The following is a 6,637-nucleotide window of genomic DNA, read 5'->3' on the forward strand; positions in this document are numbered from 1 at the left end:
ACATCAATGCACGAAATAACTATCAGAATATTCTCTATAGGGAATACTTGCTTAAGGCCTACCAGATTCAGGGAACACTTAAAATGCATATTTTAAAAATACGTGACTCCATTACTGTGCTTACGCCTACCTTAATATCTAATGTGAGGTAATGCAGAGATGCTGATAACACTAAGATTGGCTTGAGTATCTACAATATGCCCCTCAGACTGGCTCAGCACCACTAGTCACTACAACAGGATCTGTAAGAAAGGTAAAAATGATGGCCATTTTTGATTTTTCCTTGTATTTACAAAAGGTATTAAGTCAACCCTACAGAATGTTTCACTGCTGTCTTGTAGAAATCACACAGTGCAATCAATGAAAACTTTTCTTGCTTTTTGTAGTGTTTCAAACAGCCAGTCAGTCCATTGCCTGTTATATGTGTTTCTGAGCATTTGAAACATTGAAAAACAGTTCAAGAGTAAAATCCTAAATATAAAACAACTTAAGATCAGGTTCCTTTTGTCTAGTAAGCCATGATAATCACCATGTACTCAAAATCTACCTCTCAGGAAGAAAACTGACTTAATTATTTCGCCTTCACTGAATTAAGACCTGGCAAGTCATGTGTAACTGTGTTAAACTGCACTTTGGGTAAGACTTCAAAGCTGACCATGCTGATTACTTTAATTCAAAGAAAAATGAGAACTAAATGGTAGTGTCTCACTGGTATGATGAAGATATAACTGATAATTCAAAAGCTTAAGTAGAAAGTTTGAAGGGTAAATGATGAGTAGACAAGGTCACTGTATTAAAAAAACCACCCCACAGCCATAACACTACACTGTGCATGGAGTTATGGAGTCAGTAATATTTTCTAATCTAATTCTTTTATCACAACTGAATTTGTCCTGTTTGTCGCCATTCAATATCCTTCAGGGGGAATTATGAAGGTGCAGTCTCTGAAATAAGCCAGAACTTGGTTTCTATCTTGTTCATGCAGCTGAATTTACCCCTGATAACAAAAAACCCACAGTTGCTTTTCAGCTATCTGTTGGGTTTCCTAGCAATTGCTATTACAAATACAATGAACTGAACATGACTTTCTCAGTAAGGCTCTGAAATCTGATGCAATTTGCATAATGAAATATGCTTGGGGTTCATGGTTTTAGCTAAAGTTAGCATAGTGAAATATCTCACAAAGAAAAAGCAACCTAGGTGGCTCAGATTAAAGCACAGAGAGATAGTTGTGGTAAATGGAAGTTGGCAAATTTAAGCTAGAAATGATAGGTGAACTGTTAATGCTGTGGATAAGTGAATAGTTGCAAAATGTGCCTAGAATACAGTGAGCTTCATGTAGTTTGACATCCTTATATCAAGTCTGGCTTTCACTCTAAAGTTTTCCATGAGTTTATGATTATCTTCCTCCCCCTTACAGGAAGTGCATGTTCTTGTGTTCCAGTCATGGAACACTGACCCCTGGAAAACAGTGGTACTATCAGCATTAAGGGAGTGGAGGAAGATGAATCCTTGAAAGATTAAATATTGGATTATGGTATACCAAAGCAATGTTGTGACTTGGCTCTGGTAATTTTTTATTTACCTAAGTTGATATTAGCCATGGAAAACTGTGCATTAGTCTTTCCATTCAGCTGTGTGGTTTGTCCCTAACTATCTGGCCTGTGACCACCTGCAGGTATAGATATGCTGCAGTTTGAGGCAGAGGAACATCATACACCTTTGGGGCACTCTTCAGTGTTTTTGTGTGACTTAAGTGCTCTCTGGGAGTCTTGGCTGCCTGCTGTCAATACTGGTTTGTAACCAAAACACAGATCAGAGGGATCAGAGTCCTAAAATGAGGAATGTCGTGGCCTGATGTAAGCCCTTGCATGGGGGGAAGCTGTCTAGGCAAGGCAAACTCAGTGCCTGTACTGTACTTGCATTTAGACATGCATTACAGAGAGGATGCAGCATGTTATAGTAGTAGGTTTCCTTTTTCTGGCTCTAGTGGGAGCAGGCTGAACCCTCTGATAGATGTTGAACTGACTTCTAGCCTTCTCAAGCAGTGGCTTCTGACTCTTACCCTCATTCAGACCTTTTTGACAAGTTCAGCCTGTTGTCACTATGTTTTGACCACCATGAATTCTGTCCTGAACAGAGCACAAAGCCACTTTTGTATTGTCTTCTCTGAAGGAAGATTACCTTTGTTTCACCCTTGAGTGAAGAACCTGGCTCTTTTAAATACCTGATGGTAACACAGACTGTTTCCCTTACCCTTACTTTCAGCATCTTTAGCTGTGTGTGCCATTCTCTACATGCCGTGCACATGGTTTTATTAATGTACTGAAGATGCTAAATTTGCTTGTGGAACTATTTTCAGCCCAGATCACAGTGCTGCTTTGATTTGTTGATGGGCCTCTGTGTTTCTTTGCCAACATTCCTGCATGTTTCTGGTTCTTATTTATTTATTTTCTAATGCCAGTTTCCTTTCAATAATTACTCTAAACCTACACAAATGTGATTTTCTCATATTACAAGAAATCTCTTACAGGGCATGGACCTTATGTTACTTCCTGAATATTATAATATCTTAATTAGGCTATGTATTAAATAGCAAAATACTTGATTAGGTCACTTACTATTTCTGTCTATTGCAAACTAGTATCTGCAAGCCTAACCCTAGAGGGCTGATTCTGGCTAATCATATAGTGCATAAATCATGAGTGGCCTTGAAGTAAGCAGCTTTGTAATGCCTAAATCTCTCAGCCTTCCTAGGACTATTCCCCAGAGAACAATTCAACACCTGGCTATTGATTATTAAAAGACAGATGTGTATAAGGTCTCCCTCTGAGCATAAAATGAGCTGGCTAGCTCTAATTTTTGAGAACCTAGTCTGGGACTAAAACAAGATTGGGCTTTTTTAGCATTAGGTGACTGAAATACATAAAGCAATCCCTGCAGCAGAAATACATGTCAGTTATAATTAAGCATCATCTATATGTGTGGGGGAAGAGGACTGAAACTGGTGATTTAAGAGCAAGTTCCTCCTACACTGCATCTCCTAGTGAGAACAGGAGTGTGCTTTGCTGCACTGCAGTACTTTTTACATCTCTTCTGTTTCTGAGAATCTGAAGAGTGGTCAGAAAACAAGTGAATCCCTGAAAAAAGGGGGAATTATAGGGAAAGAATCTAAAGCATATTTATAAAACTCAGTATATCTATGTCAGTCTGTACGGTTTGGGACAACTGTGTTGGGAGGATGGTCACTGGAATTTCAGGAACCAGCCCTTGTCAAAGAGGAAAGTGATTTTTCATGCCAAATTACATTTTCTGGTTATTAGTCATGCAACACTGTGTGAGGTTCATACAAGCAAGTTCAAGCAGAAGTAAAAAAGTTACTTTTAAAATGCATCTTATACTGAAAGAGCAGTTACTTTTAGAAGGATGAAAGAGGAATATTGGAGGAAGGATCAATCTAATTTCCTGCATAAAACCTTCAGCAATGTTTTGGGTTGTACCTGCTGAGCTCTATGCACAGCTATTGAGTATGCTCAGTACAGCTTTCAGGACACAGAATAATCACTTTCAGCAAATTTACAGGAGGAGCCAGTCTGCCAAGTGGAGCCACCTCCCTCCTTGGTTGTGTTTATAAAAACATTGTTTAAATGGGAAAAACAAGAGAAGAGCAAACAGATTCCTCGACCCACCCAGCACTTCTCTTTGCAGCACAGCCACTCCTCCTGTGTGGGATCTATCACATGACAGGGAAATGCTTCTGGGAGCTGTTATTTTAAAATATTGGCAGCACATCTTCGGGTGGGACTGCTCTATCTCGTATCTTCTTACATTCTCCTACCAGCTACTTCTCCTGTTTTATATGTTGCTCTGGCTGTATCAGCTATAACAACATAATATGTTTCTTGTTTGTCCTCTGTGAGACTTTTTCACATGCTTTGAATGAGGATTGTTCTGTGGATGATGTGCCAAAGACCAGTCACCAAATCTGACACTTCCCAGTGAGGAAAAAGTAATGTCCAAATGGCACAGATGGCCTTTGACACTGTATTAGTGCACCTGCATAGGCCAGAGTGTGTCTGTGCTCAGATGCAAAGAGAGGCAGTGCTACTCCAAACTCAGAGTATGTGTGCAAGGCATGATAAATGTCCCTGCATGTCCTTGCTGCCTTGTGCAGCAGTGAAGACTGAACTTCAGTCTAACTGCAGGTTACTGCTGTGCATTTTGCAGCAGCTTGCACTTAACTCTGAGCCTGGCTTCAGGAGGTACTGTCTTGCAATATCATTTCCATTCATTAGACAGCAACCTCCTGCCCTTTTATTGTTTAGGACAATTGTGCATGGGGAGTGCAAAGAAGTGATAAACCATATGTAAGCCCTCACGTTGTTTTTCTACTGTCTTGCTGTTTTGAATAGTAGCTAATGATATTTGCAAAGCTTCTTGCTGTAACACAGGTTTGTTCCATTCCAGTGAGGGACACCCTTTGCTTCTTGCTGGGCGTTCAGAAACAATGGACCAGTCACAAAAGGATTTTGCTTTAGCAGTTGTTTCTGTTGGCTGGGTCACTTCTGATAACATCTCCTCCTGCTGTGTACAAAGAGTGCTTGAGCTGAGGGCTTTAATGTCTTGCAGGGTCAACATTTTGTTTTAAAGGGTGTAGTAGTTTATTTTTGGAAGGAACTCTGAGGAGCGGCCACATAGCATTGAACTCCCCTATCCTGTTCATCACCTCCAAGTCCAGCCCTTCTCCCAGAATGGGTTTTCAAGATGCAGCACTGTGCTGAACTCTAAGGGAAGATTTGGGCGTGAGTTTTCTGCTTTTGGCAAAGTGTTAGTTGGCACAAGAGTTTGAAAATTGCTTGGAAATAAACTACTTAGGCTAATTCACACCTAGAATAATCTCACACACAAGTGGAGTTCCTTTACAAGTGAATTTGTTCTATTTTCCCTATGTGTTATCTTAAATCTCCTGGAACACAACTTCCATAGCCACCATGGAAAGGCTGATTAAGTCCAGAATGGCTAATACAATAAAGGATAATGTTTTCCTAGCTGAAAACATTGTTTAAAAAGTCAAATTTCTGAGTTTTCTTGTCTTATGTATCTTGTCCTGTTTTGCTTGTGCTCTTAAAAGAGTCCTGCTCTGGGCCTTTCCTGCATTGCAGCCAATGTATGAGAATAAAGTAGAGGGAAAATTATTACTTAAGAGACTTGTCTAAGATAGATGGATGGAAACCAGCAATCCTAATTTGCAGGCTCTTGGAGTTCCAAATAATCTAATTTAGCTGTCTGAGGATAATTTTGCTAGACTTCAGTTGAGTGTTCCAGAAGCATGACTAGACTGATGCAGCAAGAGCTCTGATGTGCCTAAATGCATTACTTGTATAGTTGCTTGATAGAATGCTGATAAGCAAAGCTGCAGCAGCACCTGTGCTTAGGTCTGTTGACTTTAATGAGACATGAGGCTCTTCTTGAACTGGTGTCTGACTACTCCAGTACTTCCAAGACAGTTGTATCCAAGTCAAGACTACTAAGAAAACTCAAACTGAGCAAAGCCTCACAACCAGACTTGATTAAGGGGAGGTGTTGAGTGTTCATATTTAAGTGATGGGCATGAGACAAAGAGTACAGAAGACTGTAGTGTGTTCCCTATTGCTTAAATGCATCTTTAAAAGCATTACCAAAATCTCCTATCACTTTTACTAATTAATAGTAATAGGGCAAGCCTTTTTGTTTAGTATGTCATCTAGCCTAAGAGAACACAGCTCCTCTTCATACAGGGTGCTACAAATGCTTATCTACAGGGCTTGAAATGAATTCTCATATTTTAGAAGAAAACTGTGAATTTAAATCATGTTCTTCTTCCCTTCTGCAGAAGATCTCGGCATATGCATCTCAAGTGGTAGTTGAGCAAAGAGTTCTGTGCCAGCCCCTGGAACAGTGAGCAGATTAGCAAGGTTCAGATTAATTGGAAACACCAGCTTCCTGGAAGACTTGAATCATACAAGGCTTGTTTTTTCAAATGTAATTAAGTTCTGAATGTGGATGGAAATAGAGTTGGAAACAAGGTTATGGGTGCAGTGAACACGCTAATTTCTCAGATTTTTGTGGCAAACTGTGCTAAACTTGTCCCTGCAAAATTTGTCTGTTCATACCTTTTTCTAAAGAGTGGCTGACTTGTTATTCCAGAAGCTGGGACCCAGAGGAGTTGTTGCTGTCCAGACCTTGCACACTCTTCCAGCTGCATTTCCTATAGCAGGAGCTGAGGAAGGAACAGCCTCAATTGCTTTATGCTACAAAAGGATTCCCTCTCAGAGGAGAGATACCTTGCTGACTGGATTCACTAGGTTTTGAGCCTGCTTCGTGCAGAGTGTCACACATAGGGCAGCTTTAAAGGCTACAGAATTCAGTGTTTCACAGATAAGGGCAGATATAGAACAGATGCTTTCTGAGAAGTGATGTTAGGATACCTTTTCTGATGTTCCCCTCTCATGGATCTCAGCACATATTCTTGTGTGTTCTGTTAGGCACTGTATATGTGACTTGTACTTCTCTCAAGCTAACCCCTAGCTGTGAGACTTCTGTATCTTGTAAATAGTACCATCTGTGTCAATAATGCTCTACTATCCTCCAGTGAGGA

Source organism: Agelaius tricolor, unplaced genomic scaffold (assembly GCF_023055355.1).
Source record: "Agelaius tricolor isolate 1412-34295 unplaced genomic scaffold, bAgeTri1.0.p SCAF_13, whole genome shotgun sequence".
Classification (NCBI taxonomy): domain Eukaryota; kingdom Metazoa; phylum Chordata; class Aves; order Passeriformes; family Icteridae; genus Agelaius; species Agelaius tricolor.